The sequence below is a fragment of the Oncorhynchus nerka genome, linkage group LG9a (genome assembly GCF_034236695.1).
Source record: "Oncorhynchus nerka isolate Pitt River linkage group LG9a, Oner_Uvic_2.0, whole genome shotgun sequence".
Taxonomy (NCBI): domain Eukaryota; kingdom Metazoa; phylum Chordata; class Actinopteri; order Salmoniformes; family Salmonidae; genus Oncorhynchus; species Oncorhynchus nerka.
Genome location: NC_088404.1, coordinates 60,095,076 through 60,113,563, shown reverse-complemented (window position 1 = coordinate 60,113,563; position 18,488 = coordinate 60,095,076). Strand labels below are relative to the sequence as shown.

General features: G+C 40.1%; 1 protein-coding gene across 5 annotated transcripts in view; it reads right to left on the bottom strand.

Moving 5' to 3' along the window:
* Positions 1-18,488, bottom strand: part of peak1 (pseudopodium-enriched atypical kinase 1) — a 263,257-nt gene that overhangs the window by 228,847 nt on the left and 15,922 nt on the right. For 4 of the 5 annotated variants that reach the window (XR_010464760.1, XR_010464759.1, XR_010464761.1 and 1 more), the window contains exon 3: positions 15,374-15,507. The exons of the other annotated variant lie outside the window; for it this stretch is intronic. The gene's annotated coding sequence lies outside the window, so the exon portion shown is untranslated. The remainder of the gene's footprint in view (positions 1-15,373; positions 15,508-18,488) is intronic. 5 annotated transcript variants of the gene reach the window in all.

Below are 18,488 nucleotides of genomic sequence, written 5' to 3'. Positions count from 1 at the left end.
TGCTTGAGACTGGCTGTAACTAGAATGGAACCTGATATTCAACTTCTCACCAGCCAGATGCAGGCCCACAGTTCACACTGATGAACATACATAGGTAAGCTCACTTTTCTGACTTGAATGAGTCATTCTGAGCATAAACAAATATAATCATAATAAAATCTACTGGGATAAAATCCATCTTTACAACCATACTGGTAGTGAAATGTATTGTGCTGTGTAGGTGCTGTATCACTTAGTTCAGTTTCTCAACCTGCTTCTTTTGTGGTTTTCACAGGGAAGTTGATGAGAGAGAGCTGCAAACAGCGGTGTCTACAAGCCTACTGGAACCTACAAAAGGATTATAAGGAAGGAACACAAGAACTTTAAGAGACTGCTCATATGTGTCAGAGAGATTCTGCTCTGACAACTGAGCTGAACTTTTATCTGTTAAGATTGTGCATGGCACGACAGAAAGTTAATGTTCCATGGCTTTTTTTTCTATGAAGAACCCAGAGAGAGTTATTTAGTTATTATTTATTTCCTGTTTTTTCTGTGAAGAACTCAGAGAGGGTTATTTAGTTATTATTTATTTCATTAATAGTGTTATTATTTGTTTCCTGACTTTTTTTCTGTAAAGAACCTGGAAAGGGTTATTTGGTTATGTGTGGCTTTCTGGAAAACAATACATTTTTTAAGCTCCCCTACGATCGTCACACTTTTTCTGTTACAAACTGACACCGGCCCCCCATCAGAGAAGGGAAAAGTTATGTGGCCCTCACAGGAAAAAGTTTGGGGACCCCTGCCTTAGTGTATACATGCGTGCATGCGTTTGTGAACAGGCCACCATTACTGAGTGAGAGGAAACTGTCCGAACTCCTCACACTCAATTAGGAGCAATGAAGCCAGGGAAACATAGGCAAACAGTAGGACTCTAAGGGGGCATTCACACCAAGGATGTTTGGAGCATTTACAACCTATATTCAGTTTGTTTGGACAGGTCTAAACAACTCACTGTGGTTCGCTTAAAAGGGGTTGTCTCGGTACCCTGGTGCGGTTAGCTACAGGTGAGAATGAAGTCCGGACTAAACACAGGAAAAGAACCAGAAGTGTGCAGTATCATTGGTTGTTACTGGGAGAAATGGATTCATTCTTAATGGTCTAAGCTGACATACTGACATATGGAGTTGTTTTAAGAAGGTCATACCATGAATCAGTTAGCTATTGGATTTGGAATTTTAGGACCCCTTTAGGTAGCAAATCTTTTTTCTATATTTTATAAAATATTGAATTTGGCCATTACTACTATAACCCATAGAAACACAATAAATAACATTAATAGATGGGGGGAAAAGTCTGTCAAAAATCAGAAGGAATAAGGTCTGTCCTATATCTAGAAGACATAAGAAAGCTCAGGAAATACAGTGTGTACACACACACAAAAGTTTGGGGTCACTTATAAATGTCCTTGTTTTTGAAAGAAAAGCCCATTTTTTGTCCATTAAAACAACATCAAATTGATCAGAAATACAGTTTAGACATTAATGTTGTAAATGACTATTCTAGCTGGAAAAGGCAGATTTTTTATAGAATATCTACATAGGCGTCCAGAGGCCCATTATCAGCAACCGTCCTGTGTTCCAATGGCACGTTGTGTTAGCTATTCCAAGTTTATAATTTTAAAAGGCTAATTGATCACAAGAAAACCCCTTTGCAATTATGTTAGCACTATTCCATATCTGGAGCACCACTATGTGGGTTCAGTTAAAGGCTCAACATGACCAGAAACAAAGACATTTCTTCTGAAACTCTTCAGACTATTCTTGTTCTGAGAAATTAAGTCTATTCCATGCAAGAAATTGCCATGAAATTGAAGATTTTGTACAACGCTGTGTACCACTCTTTCACAAACTGGTTCTAACCATAATAGAAAGAGTGGGAGGCCCCGGTGCACAACTGAGCAAGGGGACAAGTACATCAGTGTATAGTTTGAGAAACAGACCTCACAAGTCCTCAACTGGCAGCTTCATTAAATAGTAACCGCAAAAACACCAGTCTCAACCTCAACAGTGAAGAGGCGACTCCAGGATGCTGGCCTTCTAGGCAGAGTTGCAAAGAAAAAGCCAGATCTCAGACTGGCCAAAAAAAAAAAAAGATTTAGATGGGAAAAAGAACAGACACTGAACAGTGGAAGATTAGAAAAAAAAGTGTTATCGATAGACAAATCTATGTTTGAGGTGTTCAGATCACAAAGAAGAACATTCGTGAGACGCAGAAAAAATGAAAATATGAACGGTAGTGTTCAGTCGTGGCCAAAAGTTGAGAATGACACAAATATTATTTTTCACAAAGTTTGCTTCTCCAGTGTCTTTAGATATTTTTGTCAGATGTTACTATGAGATACTGAAGTAGAATTACAAGCATTTCACATAAGTGTCAAAGGCTTTTATTGACACACGAAGTTGATGCAAAGAGTCAATATTTGCAGTTGACACTTCTTTTTCAAGACCTCTGCAATCCGCCCTGGCATGCTGTCAATTAACTTCTGGGCCACATCTGGACTGATGGCAGCCCATTCTTGCATAATCAATGCTTGGAGTTTGTCAGAATATTTTTTTTTAAATTGTCCAACCACCTCTTGAGGATTGACCACAAGTTCTCAATGGGATTAAGGTCTGGTGAGTTTCCTGGCCATGGAACCAAAATATCCCGAGCCACTTAGTTATCACTTTTGCCTTATGGCAAAGAGCTCCATCATGCTGGAAAAGGCATTGTTCGTCACCAAACTGTTCCTGGTTGTTTGGGAGAAGTTGCTCTCGGAGAAGATGGCTGAGAAGCAACCCCACACATGAATGGTCTCAGCACTCACACCTGCCTGCTGCCATTCCTGAGCAAGCTCTGTACTGGTGGTGCCCCGATCCCGCAGCTGAATCAACTTTAGGAGACGGTCCTGGCGCTTGCTGGACTTTCTTGGGCGCCCTTGTAGCCTTCTTCACAACAATTGAACCGCTCTCCTTGAAGTTCTTGATGATCCGATAAATGGTTGATTTAGGTGCAATCTTACTGGCAGCAATATCCCTGCCTGTGAAGCCCTTTTTGTGCAAAGCAATGATGGCACGTTTCCTTGCAGGTAACCATGGTTGACAGAGGAAGAACAATGATTCCAAGCACCACCCTCCTTTTGAAGCTTCCAGTCTGTTATTCGAACTCAATCAGCATGACAGAGTGATCTCCAGCCTTGTCATCGTCAACACTCACACCTGTGTTCACGAGAGAATCACTGACATGATGTGGCATGGCTGAAATGCAGTGGAAATGTTTTTTGAGGATTCAGTTATTTGCATGGCAAAGAGGGACTTTGCAATTAATTGCAATTCATCTGATCACTCTTCATAACATTCTGGAGTATATGCAAATTGCCATTATACAGCAGACTTTGTGAAAATTAATATTTGTGCCCTTCAAAACTTTTGGCCACGACTGTATATTGATTGATTAACACTTCTTTGGTTTCAACATGATTCCATAGTTTTGATGTCTTACAATTAATGGAAAATTCTGTTTCAAACTACAGCAAACAAACTTGTGTAAAAACACCCTAAAATCACATCACAAATTCCATATTGATTTCCAATGGCCATAACATAATGAGTTTAATAATGTGCCAAATTAAATGCATAACCCACATATGCAAAGTTGTCATGTTTCTGCAGTAGGGAGGATACTACTTCATAGATTGAAAAGGTCCCATGGGTCACCTATGAGCCAATGAGATAGCAGTGTTTAGGCTTAAAAAATAAAAAACAAAAAATACACACTAATAGAACATAAAGAGGCTTGTCAGGTTGTCAGCAGTATTTGATCACTCTGTGGCAGACACAAGGGGAATTGTCGGGAAAACTGTCAAGTCCTGGTTGCTGTCGGGAACGGATAAACCAATACATTCCATTTATCTTTATATGTGTTTCCCAGTGTGTGGGTGGTGACTTTATGTTCAATATGTTTGTGCTCCCCTGGCTTTGCCTGGACCAGAGACTGCTCCAGTCACTCACCACCAACCCAGTTCAGACTGTTCTCACCTCGTCCTCCCTCAGCGGCCCAATCCCTGTCTCCTGGCCATGTGCCATTAGCTAGGCAGGACCCCTTAGTCCCTTGTTTTCTTTTCATTTAGACATTCACGTGATTCAGGGTGTCAAGTAATGACAGCTGACAAGCACTTGTCCGTAACTTACATTGGTGCAGCATGCGCTAATATAGTTCATGGGATCATGTGTCCATTTGGTGTCTTAAGGGGGTCTATTTGAGACTGAGGTTAATTTCAGAGTCTCAGCTGGGTCACTTGAAATTTACAGTGAGTTTGCTAAAAAGATGTGGCAGCTGGTACAGTTCTCTTTTCAACATCCAGTTTCTTTAAAACACTCGTATTCTTTCAATGCAGGGACCTGTGCACACCTACGCATTTGTACCCTCCGTCATTAAGTCTACATACTGTTAAATGTACATCTGATGTCACCTTCTGACCGCTGAGGATACATGGTCAAGACACAAGTCTGTTAATTACTACTAGCAATCAAGTTACCTTGACAGCTTGTGTGATGACGAAGGCAGTTTTCATTAGATGGCATCTTGTCAAATGCAGGGTTCAAATGTTTTGAGTCTGTCTTTTCAACACAAGAGACAAAGGAGTCAGGCATTTCCATCTAAATGGACCCATGACCACAAACATGTGAAGTTTATAGGCGCATTTCAAATTGGGTGTCAAATGAAAGCTAAGAGTTTATGTTTTTGAGAAATTAAGGCAAATATGAATTTTTAACCATTTTCCAATTTTAAAAAATGTGTAATAAGCAAAGGCTTTGATTTCTGGTAAAACATATGGAAATGGGATCTTAGACATCACCATAACAAGTAATGAACATTTATATTTAGTTTTGTAAGGTTAAGAAACATTGCCTGGTAATTACCAAAACCCACATACGCTTATCAAAGAGATTGCACAATGCAATGAGGGGTACTTGTGCCCATGTTTTCACCAAACCAACTTGTATACTATACAGTCTTTCATAAATTGGCATCCAAACATAACCTGCCACTTGCAGAGCATATCAAGAATTAGCTAAAATACTTTTGAATATATAGTGTATGTGGACACCCCTTCAAATTAGTAGATTTGGCTATTTCAGGCACACCTGTCTCTGACAGGCATGTACATTCGAGCATTCGAGCACACCGCCATGCAATCTCCATAGACAAACATTGGCAGTAGAATGGCCCGCATTGAAGAGCTCAGTTACTTTAAATATAGCACTGTCATAGGATGCCACCTTTCGAACAAGTCATATGTATATACTGTACTCTATATACCATCGACTGCTTCTTGCCTATGCCGTTCGGCCATCGCTCATCCATATATTTATATGTACATATTCATTCCTTTACACTTGTGTGTGTATAACATAGTTGTTGTGAAATTGTTAGATTACTTGTTACATACTACTGCATAGTCGGAACTAGAAGCACAAGCATTTCGTTACCCTCGCATTAACATCTGCTAACCATGTGCATGTGACCAATACAATTTGATTTGTGCATTTCTGTACACATCAGGAACGTGATGCAATTATGTTACCATAATTACGTTACTGGATGTAAATCCACTTCTCCTACTGTAATATTTTTTTTTCTAACTCAAGGTGTCATGTCATAGCTGACACCCCATTCCTTCTGCAGACATCTTTGAATCTTAATACGAAGGAGATTAAGAGTTTTGGGAAAAAGTGGTTGCATAAAAAACTGAGGGAGATTTTACTATAATTCTGTAACCAAACCTTGCATCTGCAAAGAAAAGTACGATACCAAATAACCAAACTTTGCATCTGCACAGTGAAGTAAATGTGATTCTGTGAAATGTTGTGTAAATTGGTCAAAGTTGCATAGTTGTATGGTGTTTGAAATCAATGTTTTTTTGTTTGGCATACATTTTAAAGTGTCAAAGTGTAATTCCGTTTAACGTGGAATTGCCCTTCCACAAAAATATATTTAAACTGAAAGGGTATTAATTCAAACACAGTTTCCCATGGGAAAGATTTGTGAACGGAGCATAAAAAGCAAGCAAAGAATGGCACTATAACCAAGAGAGAGCGAGATGGGAGCCGAGCGAGGGAAAAGCTTACTAAAAACGGGTCATTTTCAGGAAGAAAAGAGAGTCATGTTGACCTAGATATCTGAACAATGGAAGGTTGTACACATTTGCAATGTCAGAATCAGTCATTAATAAGAGTAAATTGGATTGGAGTGACACCCTTTCCCACACACACACACGACCACTCCTTCCAGAGAGGAATCACACCCCAACTCCATGATATTGCAAATTAATTCCACTGAGCTGGAACTACAAGAGAAAGGGGGGACATTTCTCAAAATAACTGTGAAATTGAGCTGAAATGACTTGACAATTCCTCATCTAAAATGGAGGGTTTTCACAAATGCTGCGATTCACAGGTAAACATTTGTGCAATGTCTGCTGCTGACAAAACCTCCATAAAAATCCAGTGATTCCATGTGAATGAAGCACACCCATAGGCTTAATGACAGGTTCAGTTGAGCCTTGGTTCAGGTTGTTTTTCCCCTGGTGTTAAGATTGGTCTGACCTAAACCTGACACATGCACAGTTGTCATAAACAGAACCGTGAGTGGGTACTTGAGATGAGTGTACGCGATAGTTGAGGCATCTAATTATAGGCCGACCAATGTTTTTTGGGGTCTGATACAGATTCCAAAAACTGCCAATATACTGTTTACAGCGGGGAAATTAAAAAGTTTAATTTTTCCACGCTGATTTCTCATAAATGCCATCCTAAAGAGCAATTGTCCGATAACTACGCTTCAAATGTTGATTTCATACATTGTGACAAAAATGTCATCATGAGAATGGCTGCAAGTGTTCAGATAAGCATAAGATCCCCTTTTTTCATCCTATTTTTTTTATTAATCAGTTATCTGTGGAGTTATTGGTCGATTCCAATATAGCGTTAAAAGGCCAATAATATCAGTGCACCGAATTTAATCAAATGGCATTGTATGCAGTCACTTTACAGAAGATTTACTTTCACTGGAACTAAGGGGCCCCAACCATAAAAAACAGCCCCGGACCATTATTCCTCCTCCACCAAACTTTACAGTTGGTACTATGTAGTCGGGCAGGTAGCGTTCTTCTGGGATCCGCCAAACCCAGATTCGTCTGCCGTACTGCCAGAACGTGATTCATCACTCATGAGAATGCATTTCCATTGCGCCAGAGTCCAATGGTGGTGAGCTTTACACCACTCCAGCCGACGCTTGGAATTGCACATGGCGATCTTAAGCTTGTGTGCAGCTGCTCGGCCATGGAAACCCATTTCATGAAGCTCCCGACAAACAGTTATTATGTTGACCTTGGTTCCAAAGGCAGTGTGGAACTCAGTAGTGAGTGTTGCAACTGAGGATAACACTTGGCAGTCCCGTTCTGTGTGCTTGTGTGGCCTACCACTTCACTGCAGAGCCGTTGTTGCTCCTAGATGTTTCCACTTCACAATAACAGCACTTACAGTTGACCAGGGCAGCTCTAGCAGGGCAGAAAGTTGACTGACTTGTTGGAAAGGTAGCATCCTATGACAGTGCAATGTTTAAAGTAACGGAGCTCTTCAATGCAGGCCATTCTACTGCCAACGTTTCTCTATGGAGATTGCATGGCTGTGCTCGATTGTACACGCCTGTCAGAGCCGGGTGTGCCTGAAATAGCCAAATCTACTAATTTGAAGGGGTGTCCACATACACTATATATACACACAGAAGTATTTTCGCTAATTCTTGATATGCTCTGCAAGTGGCAGGTTATGTTTAGATGCCAACTTATGAAAGACTGTATTGTATACAAGTTGGTTTGGTGAAAACACGGGCACAAGTACCCCTCTTTGCATTGTGCAATCGCTATGATAATTTAGGCTAATCTTTCCTCAGTCACCTAAGTGAACAACACAATGGTAATTTCCATGTAAAAGGAACAATGATTGTGTGTCCAATAAAAGCTAAAGAGTCTAGATTTTTAAATTAAGGCATATATACATTTTTCAACCATTTTCCATCCTAAAAATTAAGAATAAGCAAAGGCTTTGATTTCTGGTCAAAAATATCTACCAGAAAGTCTTAAAAAAGGTATTATAAATACATTAAAAGACAATAATGTTGAAGTAAAGACTCTTTGCCAACTAATATGAACACTTAAATATTTAGTTTGAGACATTTTTCTCTGCTTTCTGTAAGTTGGCTTGTGGCATGAAATTACATTACCAAAAACCAACATACCCATTTATCTCATGAAGGAAGATAATGAAAGTTCACAGAAGTAACAAGCACAAGTAGACCTATCAATTCCCTATAATGATTTTTACTGATATCAATGAGTTATTAAATATTCAGTGATTAAAACTTAATTCCGTTACACAATCGGTAACAGAATTTCACCCCCAAAAAAATTGGTAAAGAAATGTCTACAATTGAATTGGCTACAATGGGAAATCATAGTAGTAGTTGGGTTCATAACTTTGGACAGCACAGTACGTTACAGTAAAGAAAAGTAGAGTATAGTTCAGTACAGTATAGTACACCGTAGAGCAGTAGTACATTGTAATGTAATACACTCTACTGAGTTGAACTCGACTCTACTATTCTGTGCTGTACTTTGATGTCCACACATGTGAAACAGACGTCTATAACTGGTTCAGATTTGTTCCGGTCCAACCAAATTTGGTCTTGTTTGGGGGCAGAGCTCGTTAAAAATAACAGCCAGTGCGTATAATAATACCCAAATATGCAAAGGAGGATACCTTTTTGTACCCATTTAGGGTAGATCACTATGAAGAGAATGACATTCATATCCATAATTACGCATTTCTGTGTAGTACAGATAAGGGACCAATGACACAATTGTGTAAACAGGTGTAAATCCACTGGAACATCGGTATAATAATGGCAAATCACTATTAGAATGAGACAATACTTTCAACTGAAATCTTTCAATTACTGTTGAGCTCTTTGTGTGGCAGGAACTGGGATTCATCAGAGCACCATTAGCTCTCCAATATATATTTTTTAATTTGCAATTCTTTTCCACATCTCCCTAATTCCTTCCCCAAGAAAGGCATCCCATGCTGGGACATTTTGCTGGAAACTAAGCCGCAGACAGTGAACCAAGAGAGAGAACCCTTCGGGGAGAATAAGGTGAATCTTAAAAGATTCACTATGCAGAAATCTCTCCGCCATTTCCTGGATGCTAAAATGTGAATAGTTTGCCTAATTTTAGATTGTGACAAAACACGCAAGTTTAGGGTACCATCTAAACCGCTGTGAAATATATTTTCCATAACCAAAAACATTTGTTTGAAGCTGGTGTAAGAAGAAATCAAGTAAAAGACGAAAAAACAACTTCAAAACGGGAAAAATAGAAATAGCGTGACTATAACATATCTACCTCCTCATAAACATGCTTTCAATGAGAATGAATCATGTTCACCGAATACCTTTTTGCACTATTGGTTAGACCCTGTAAGTAAGCATTTCACTGTAAGGTCTGTTGTATTCGGTGCACATGACAAATAAACTTTTATTTGATAGATCAATAACTCACATTTCTATGTGAATTTGGTCTGGTCGCCCAAAAAGTTACATACTGCTGCTTTAACATAACATAAAACAACATAACATAAAACACAACACACATATACACACAAATATCTATGTATATATCTATATAGATATGTATATCTATCTATGTCCGTATATACACACACTTGAAGTCAGAAGTTTAAATACACCTTAGCCAAATACATTTAAACTCAGTTTTCACATCCCTGTAATTTAATCCAAGTAAAAATGTCCTGTCTTAGGTCAGTTAGGATCACCACTTTACTTTAAGAATATGAAATGTCAGAATAACAGTAGAGAGAATGATTTATTTCAGCTTTTATTTCTTTCATCACATTCCCAGTGGGTCAGAAGTTTACATACACATATACATGCTGCCTGTGACTGGAACGAATTGCAAAAATTGCTGAAGTTGGAGACTTATCTCCCTCACCAACTTCAACTAGCCTACCTGGTTCAATATAGGTGAAATAAAAAAAAATTAAAAAATAAAACACTCAATTAGTATTTGGTAGCATAGCCTTTAAATTGTTTAATTTGGGTCTAACGTTTCGGGTAGCCTTCCACAAGCTTCCCACAATATGTTGGGTGAATTTTGGCCCATTCCTCCTGACAGAGCTGGTGTAACAGAGTCAGGTTCGTAGGCCTCCTTGCTCGCACACACTTTTTCAGTTCTGCCCACACATTTTTCATGGGATTAAGGTCCGGGCTTTGTGATGGCCACTCCAATACCTTGGAAGTATGCTTCCTGACTGATGTCTTGAGGATGTTGCTTCAATATATCCACATAAATTTTCCTACCTCATGAAGCCATCTATTTTGTGAAGTACACCAGTTCCTCTTGCAGCAAAGCACACCCACAAAATGATGCTGCCACCCACATGCCTGACATTTAGGATGGTGGCCTTCGGCTTGCAAGCATCCCCTTTTTCCTCCAAATATAACAATGGTTGTTATGGCCAAACAGTTCTATCTTTGTTCCATCAGACCAGAGGACATTTCTCCAAAAAGTACGATCTTTGTCCCCATGTGCAGTTGCAAACCGTAGTCTGGCTTTTTTATGGAGTTTTGGCTTCTTCCTTGCTGAGCGGTATTCGGGTTATGTCGATATAGGACTGGTTTTTACTGTGGATATAGATACTTTGTACCCGTTTCCTCCAGCATCTTCACAAGGTCCTTTGCTGTTTTTCTGGGATTGAGTTGCACTTTTCACACAGATGAACATGGTACCTTCAGGCATTTGGAAATTGCTCCCAAGGATGAACCAGACTTTGAGGTCTACAATCTTTTTTCTAAGGTCTGATTTATTTTGATTTTCCCTTGATGTCAAGCAAAGAGGCACTGAGTTTGAAGGTAGGCCTTGAAATACATACACAGGTACACCTCCAATTGACTCAAATGATGTCAAATAGCCTATCAGAAGCTTTTAAAGCCATTACATTATTTTCTGGAATTTTCCAAGCTGTTTAAAGGCACAGTCAACTTAGTGTATGTAAACTTCTGACCCACTGGAGTTGTGATACAGTGAATTATAAGTGAAATAATCTGTCTGTAAACAATTGTTGGAAAAATGACTTGTGTCATGCACAAAGTAGATGATCTAACGGACTTGACAAAACTATAGTTTATTAACAAGAAATGTGTGGAGTGGTTGAAAAACATGTTTTAATGACTCCAACCTAAGTGTATGTAAACTTCCGACTTCAACTGTATACATAGGGTCAAGAAGGCTATATATTAAAGTGTAAATGGAGCTATGAATACAGGACCATTTTGCCTCATTTCTGGCCATTAAAAACATCAAACTCGTAAAAAAATATGATCAGTACAACAAGTGCAGGACCATGAGAAACTGACTCTCTAACCAAGTGCTACTAACAAATCCCAATGGGGCATTTCAAGAGGCAAAGGAATTTCAGAAATTGTTCCAAGATGAAAACCAAAACCTTAGCTACATGAAGACAAAGGCCATTCTTTCCTCCTCGGTGGAATATTTCCTGGACTAGACTTATGGCGAGGAAGGAGGAAAGAAAAAAAGAGAAGTTACCTGTTACAGCAATCAGAGCACCAGCAGCTGGTTTACTGCAGTTAGTCAGAAGGTCAGTGAGAAAGTCAGTCAGACCTAGGCCAATCACAGACGGCAGGCTTGGGGCCCCTGCCTGGTGCCAGTGCTCTGCTGTGAAATGTACTGCCTGATCGTAGAGAGCGGGTTGTCAGCACTCTTCACGCAGCGGTATATTTAAACCTGCCTCAAATGAAACTGGAAACTTCTTTATAGTGGGAATTTGGAAATGAAGGTGCACAAAAGCAAAGCAAAATACCTCAGGACATCGGTCAGAGCACGAGAGCAGTCAATGATTCCGATATGTTTAGGCTATACCTATCAAGATTAATCTATCAACCCTCATCTCTCTCTTTACTGTCAGGTGCTGAAAGAACTTGCAGAGCTGGAACTAGGCCTATGTGATGATACCAAACACCGATTCAATTGTCAGTGTGGATAAACAAATGCCTTAATCTAGATACAGTAGGCTCAAATAATTAAATGTAAAATGACATCCAGAAATGTAAAATTATTGAATTATATAAAGCTAAGAGAGTCTCAACCAGATGCTTTCTCAAGGCCTATAGTTTGATGGTATCGGTGGGTATCTTTTTAGTTGGTTGAGTCGAGTGTCTTAGGCCTATAAAGTTCCATCGCTTGAGTGAAATGCATACCAATGGCAGTCAGTGCCTTTTAAGATTACATTTAGGAAGGAAAATTTGTTTTCGTTTCATGAGCATGACCTTATTTCAATTTCAGCATATTGGATGACTCATTCATTTTCCGTTCAGCCAGCTCAATGTAACATTGATTGGTTTAAGTTACTACACGATACTCAAATTTTCCCTATACCCATCATGAGGTTGCTACAACCTAGCCTACGAATGAAAGTTTACAATGTAGGTGCATGGGTAGATATTTTGTTGTTAATCAAGGTGACAATGACACATACCGCCTTGCACACAACTAGCTGATTTAGGGTGTAATCACTAGTCCAAACAGTTGCAAACGAGAGCTTCTACAGGACAAATTCAAGTATGTTTATCCCCGTTTCGTTCAGTGTGCTTCCGTTTAAGTAACTTTTTTAACATAATTGGCGGAATGAATTGACGCTTCCTTGATCATTACCAAACACAATTCACATGCATATCAGCCACATACAAACAGTATGACCTCTTTGCTCTTTGCATAATTCCTTCTTGCATCTACGCCTTATTCTGTGACCCGGCGAAAAAACCTTTCCAAGCCAAACTTTCATACCATAACGGCAAACCGCTCCACACAGCCTACATCGTTGTCACCATATTAGCTAACGCCATAGTCAATATAGCTACAATTACTAACGTGTTAGTAAACCCGCTACAATCAGGCAGTACAGCAAGCAGTTTAGCAGTTACACCGGCAGGCCCCAGTGGCAATAAATAAAACGTAAAGCTGACCGACTTGGAAGAGTTCCAATGTTGGATAGCCATAGCCAGCTGGCTAACATAGCATCCCTCTCTGTTTGAGCCAGGTGTTTGAGTACACTAAACTTGCTAGATGCATTTGCTAGCTAGCTGCAACATAACTTTTTGAGCAACCCAACCAAATTCACATAGAAATGTGTGTTATAGATGAAAGCAAGTCTAAGAAATGGTAGATCTGTTCTGTGGGCTATTTCTATGCTTCCCATTGTTATGTTTCATCTTTGCATTTTTTACTTTTGGTTTTGTACAACAGCTTCAAACAGCTGAAAATACAATACTTTTGGCTATTGAAAAGATATTTCACAGCAGTTTAGAAGGTACAATGATTCTCTACACTATACTTGCTTGTTTAGTCACAAACTGAAATTAAGCTAACTATTAAAATGTTTGCTAAGCAGTGTGTTTCAATCAATTATCTGTTGACGTGAATATATTTGGCATAATTTTATCTAAAAAGGATCACTTTTTTAAATGTTTCACATTTTTATGAAATTCACTGAGGAGGATGATCCTCCCCTTCCTCTGAGGAGGAGCCTTCACTTTTGCATGCCTTTCTGCATCTAATGTGTGTCACAGCCTAATGAATTCATAAATAGTTTTGACTTTTATCTCACACATGAGGTATCCAATACTGGTTATTAGATTAAGAGCTGTGGAATTCCTCCCGAAGGGTGTTGGCCTTCCAGGAAACTGGATTAATCTTGAGACTTTCCCAGAGTATTGGCAGGTCGTGTTTGACGTTGTGTATCCAAAGCCTTAGGCTGCTGGGGTTAGTTTCCGATGAAAGGAAACATTATGTGACGCAATAGCAGTTCAGATGAAACACTCATCAGTCCATTGCACCGTGGTACCTGACTAAAAATGTCCTGTTGCCAACAAAATACTTAGTTGCCCTACAGAAAACAGTAGATGGGTTGATGGGTAAAAATACCTCATATTTTGGCATAAGTATTGTAATTAATTGCATGTGTTTTCAAAAGCGGACTTATGCATTACAAAATTACATTTTTTAGAAAAAGTTACTTCCCCAACGTCTTTATAGGTTATATTGGTGTATTAGGATGTGGATATGTGTGGTTCTAAGTGACTTCCCCAACATCTTTAGAGGTTATATTGGTGTATTAGGATGTGGATGTGTGTGGGTTTTAATGCATTTTAGATGCATTTATACATTTAAATGGGATTCCTTAGGCATATCATGTTATGCCATTTGCCCATCTAAATATGTGGGATATGGACCAAACCCTGTCCTGGGATATCAAACATCAGTATAGCTAAGTGCACCCAGTATTTCTTGGAAAACTATACTTAATCAAATAACAGATGTTTTACAGTAGGTGTAAACAGCGGTCCTAAGTGATTAAAGTTACCAGCATAGCACACCCATTGGCTTATTATCATTACCAAAACAGACGTAAAAATGCTGCAGTAATGAGATGTGTGTTTTGGTAATGAGAGGCCCTTAGATCAATCTGCAAGGAATAGGAGACTGACATTATTAGTCAGCAAACAATTGATCACATCACTAAAGCCATTCATGCCTCCATGTTGGTACGGTAATGGTTCTCTGAGTTTCTCCCAATTTGAATGTTTTAAGTCATTTCGGTAATGAAAAGGTAAAGTGTGGTAATGAGGGTGTTTGAGAAAAAGATCCTCATTCGTTAGACAGTGTATAAGTGAATAAATTAAATTAACTTGTGCTCATCCAATGACTACTCCTCTAGATCAATGGTTCCCAACAGGGAATGATGAATATTTGACAAGTTGAATCAGGTGTGCTTGTCCTACGCTAAAAATGTGTACTTTTGGGGTTCGAGCACTGGAGTTGGGAACCACTGCTCTAGATGATGAATCATGGGTTTTACAAGAACTTGTCAGTGTTACAGTAATAAGAAACATGTCCACATACAATGTGTTTTTACGTAAATATTATATATTGAGCAAAAATATAAATGCAACATTCAACAATTTAAATTATTTTTACTGAGTTAGAGTTCATATAAGGAAATCAGTGAATTAAAATCAATTCATTAGGCCCTAATCTATGGATTTCACAACACTGGGCAGGGGCGCAGCCATGGGTGTGCCTGGGAGGGCATAGGCCCACCCACTTGGGAGCCAGGTCCAACCACTGGGGACCCAGGCCTAGCCAATCAGAATGAGTTTTTCCCCACAAAAGGGCTTTATTACAGACAGAAGTACTCACAATTTCTATCGCCTGTCTGGGTGGCTGGTCTCAGACAATCCTGCAGGTGAAGTAGTCGGATGTGGATATCCTGGGCTGGCGTGGTTACACGTGGTCTGCGGTTATGAGGCCGGTTGGATGTACTGCCAAATTCTCTAAAACGATGTTGTGGTAGAGGAATGAACATTACATTCCCTGGAAACAGCTCTGGTGGACATTGTTGCAGTCAGCATGCCAATTGTACACTCCCTCAAAACTTTAGACATCTGTGGCATTGTGTTGTGTGACAAAAATGCACATTTTAGACTGGCCTTTTATTGTCCCCAGCACAAGGTGCACCTGTGTAATGATCATGCTGTTTAATCAGCTTCTGGATATGCCACACCTGTCAGGTGGATTGATTATCTTGGCAAATGAGTAATGCTCACTAAAAGGAATGTAAACAACTTTGTGCACAACATTTCTGAAAAATAAGCAACCAGACATTAAAACAGAATTCAACAATACAAAAACATGTATTGAACTCAATAGGATATCAAATAAATGTATTGAATTTGTTATAAAATGTATTTTCCAGAGTTAATTATAAGACATGAACAAATGCATCAGTGATTAGTGTTGTCACGCTACCAGGCCAAGTAGCACAATGCCGAGTAGTATCGAGACACCACAGGGGGAAGAATTCAGAGGCCTAGCGTCCTGTTCGACCCGTCCCCTGGACACTTGTTACCATTTATAAGAGTTATGCGCATTAGCTACACAAAATGCCAATCACTGATATTCACACTTTTACTCACTTTAAAAAACATCTTGAATTTAACTTCACACTGTATAATATAATAGAGTGGCTAATTTGCATATATTTGCAAAGGCCTACCTGTGATTTGGCTTGAGGAATGTGAGGAAGGAATATACAGTACATGCATACTGATCTGCATGTCATTGTGGCAATAAAGGGAAAACACTGCATGAAGCCATCTCTTCAGTTAACATAGACAAACACTCTCCATCCCTCCCCCACTGTCCGTCTCCCCCTTATAAACAAAAACCACTTTCTCAACCAAAAATACCCACACAGCTCCCAACTTTAAAAATGTTACGCACCAAACATAATGTAAGGAGCACCAGAAAGAGAAAGATATTTTTATACAGTTAGGTCTATACGAATTCTAACTTTAAAGCTCATCTCCTGCCTGTCACCAAGGGAGTACCCCAAGGCTCAATCCTAGGCCCCACGCTCTTCTCAATTTACATCAACAACATAAATCAGGCAGTAGGAAGCTCTCTTATCCATTTATATGTAGATGATACAGTCTTATACAGAGCTGGCCCCTCCCTGGATTTTGTGTTAAATGCTCTACAACAAAGCTTTCTTAGAAAGCTTGGGCACTCTTACCCTGAACCTTGTTCTGAACACCTCCAAAACAAAAAGGTCATGTGGTTTGGTAAGAAGAATGCCGCTCTTCCCACAGGTGTTCTTACTGCCACTGAGGGTTCAGAACTTGAGGTAGTCACCTCATTCAAGTACTTGTGAGTCCTTTTCCCAGCACATATCAAAGCTGCAGGCTAAAGTTAAATCTAAACTTGGTTCCCTCTATTGTAAACGCTCCTCTTTCACCCCAGCTGCCAAACTAACCCTGATTCAGATGACCATCCTACCCATGCTAGATTTCGGAGACATAATTTAAAGGTCGGCAGGTAAGGGTGCTCTCGAGCGGCTAGACGTTCTTTACCATTCAGGCCATCAGATTTTCCACCAATGCTCCTTATAGGACACATCACTGCACTCTATACTCCTCTGTAAACTGGTCATCTCTGTATACCTGTCACAAGACCCACTGGTTGATGCTTATTTATAAAACCTTCTTAGGCCTCACTCCCCCACATCTGAGAGATCTACTGCAGCCCTCATTCTCCACATACAACACCCGTTCTGTCAGTCACACGTTGTTAAAAGGTCCCCAAAGCACACACATCCCTGGGTCGCTCCTCTTTTCAGTTCGCTGTTGCTACCATGCTGTGTTGTAATGTTTTGATGTTATGTTGTGTTATGTCTCTACTTATGTAGTGTTGTCTCTCTTGTTATGATGTGCGTTTTGTCCTTTATTTATCTTGTGCCATTTTTCCGTGAAACAGAGAATGTTACAATCTCTGATGTCTCTGGAAGGCAACCCTTGCTTGAATGTCATCTACCTTGTGGTCAAGAGACTGGACATTGGTGAGTAGTATACTCAGGAGCGGTGGGCAATGTGCACGTCTACTTAGCCTTACGTGGAGGCCGCTCCATCTGCGGCGCCGTTGTTTTGGGTCAGCTTCTGGGATTAGATCCATTGTCCTAGGTGGTGGTCCAAACTGAGGATCCGCTTCTGGAAAGTTGTATTCCTAGTCGTAACGTTGGTAAGTTGACGCCGCTCTTATATCCAATAGTTCTTCCCGGCTGTTTGTAATAAGACTTAAGATTTCCTGGGGTAACAATTTAAGAAATACATTAAAAAAACTAAAAACTGCATTGTTTCCTATGGACTCGAAGCGGGGCGACCATCTCGGTCGGCGCCATCTAGAGACTCAGGAGGAGGAGGTGAGAAAGGCACTCAGAGTGTGGTGTCAGGAAAACAACCTCTCACTCAACCTCAACAAAACAAAGGAGATGATCGTGGGCTTCAGGAAACCGCAGAGGGAGCACCCCCCAATCCACAAGGAAGGAACAGCAGTGGAGAAGGTGGAAAGTTAAGTTCCTCGGTGTACACATCACAGACAAACTGAAATGGTCCACCCACACAGACAGTGTGGTGAAGAAGGTGCAGCAGCACCTCTTCAACCTCAGGAGGCTGAAGAAAATTTGTCTCGTCACCCAAAACCCTGACAAACTTTTACAGATGCACAATCGAGAGCATCCTGTCAGGCTGTATCACAGCCTGGCACGGCAACTGCACCGCCCTCAACCGCAAGACTCTCCAGAGGGTGGTGCGGTCTGCACAACGTAACACCGGGGACAAACTACCTGTCCTCCATGACAGCTACAGCAACCGATGTCACAGGAAGGCCAAAAAGATCATCAAGGACAACAACCACCTAAGCCACTGCCTGTTCACACCGCTACAATACAGAAGGCGAGGTCAGTACAGATGCATCAAAG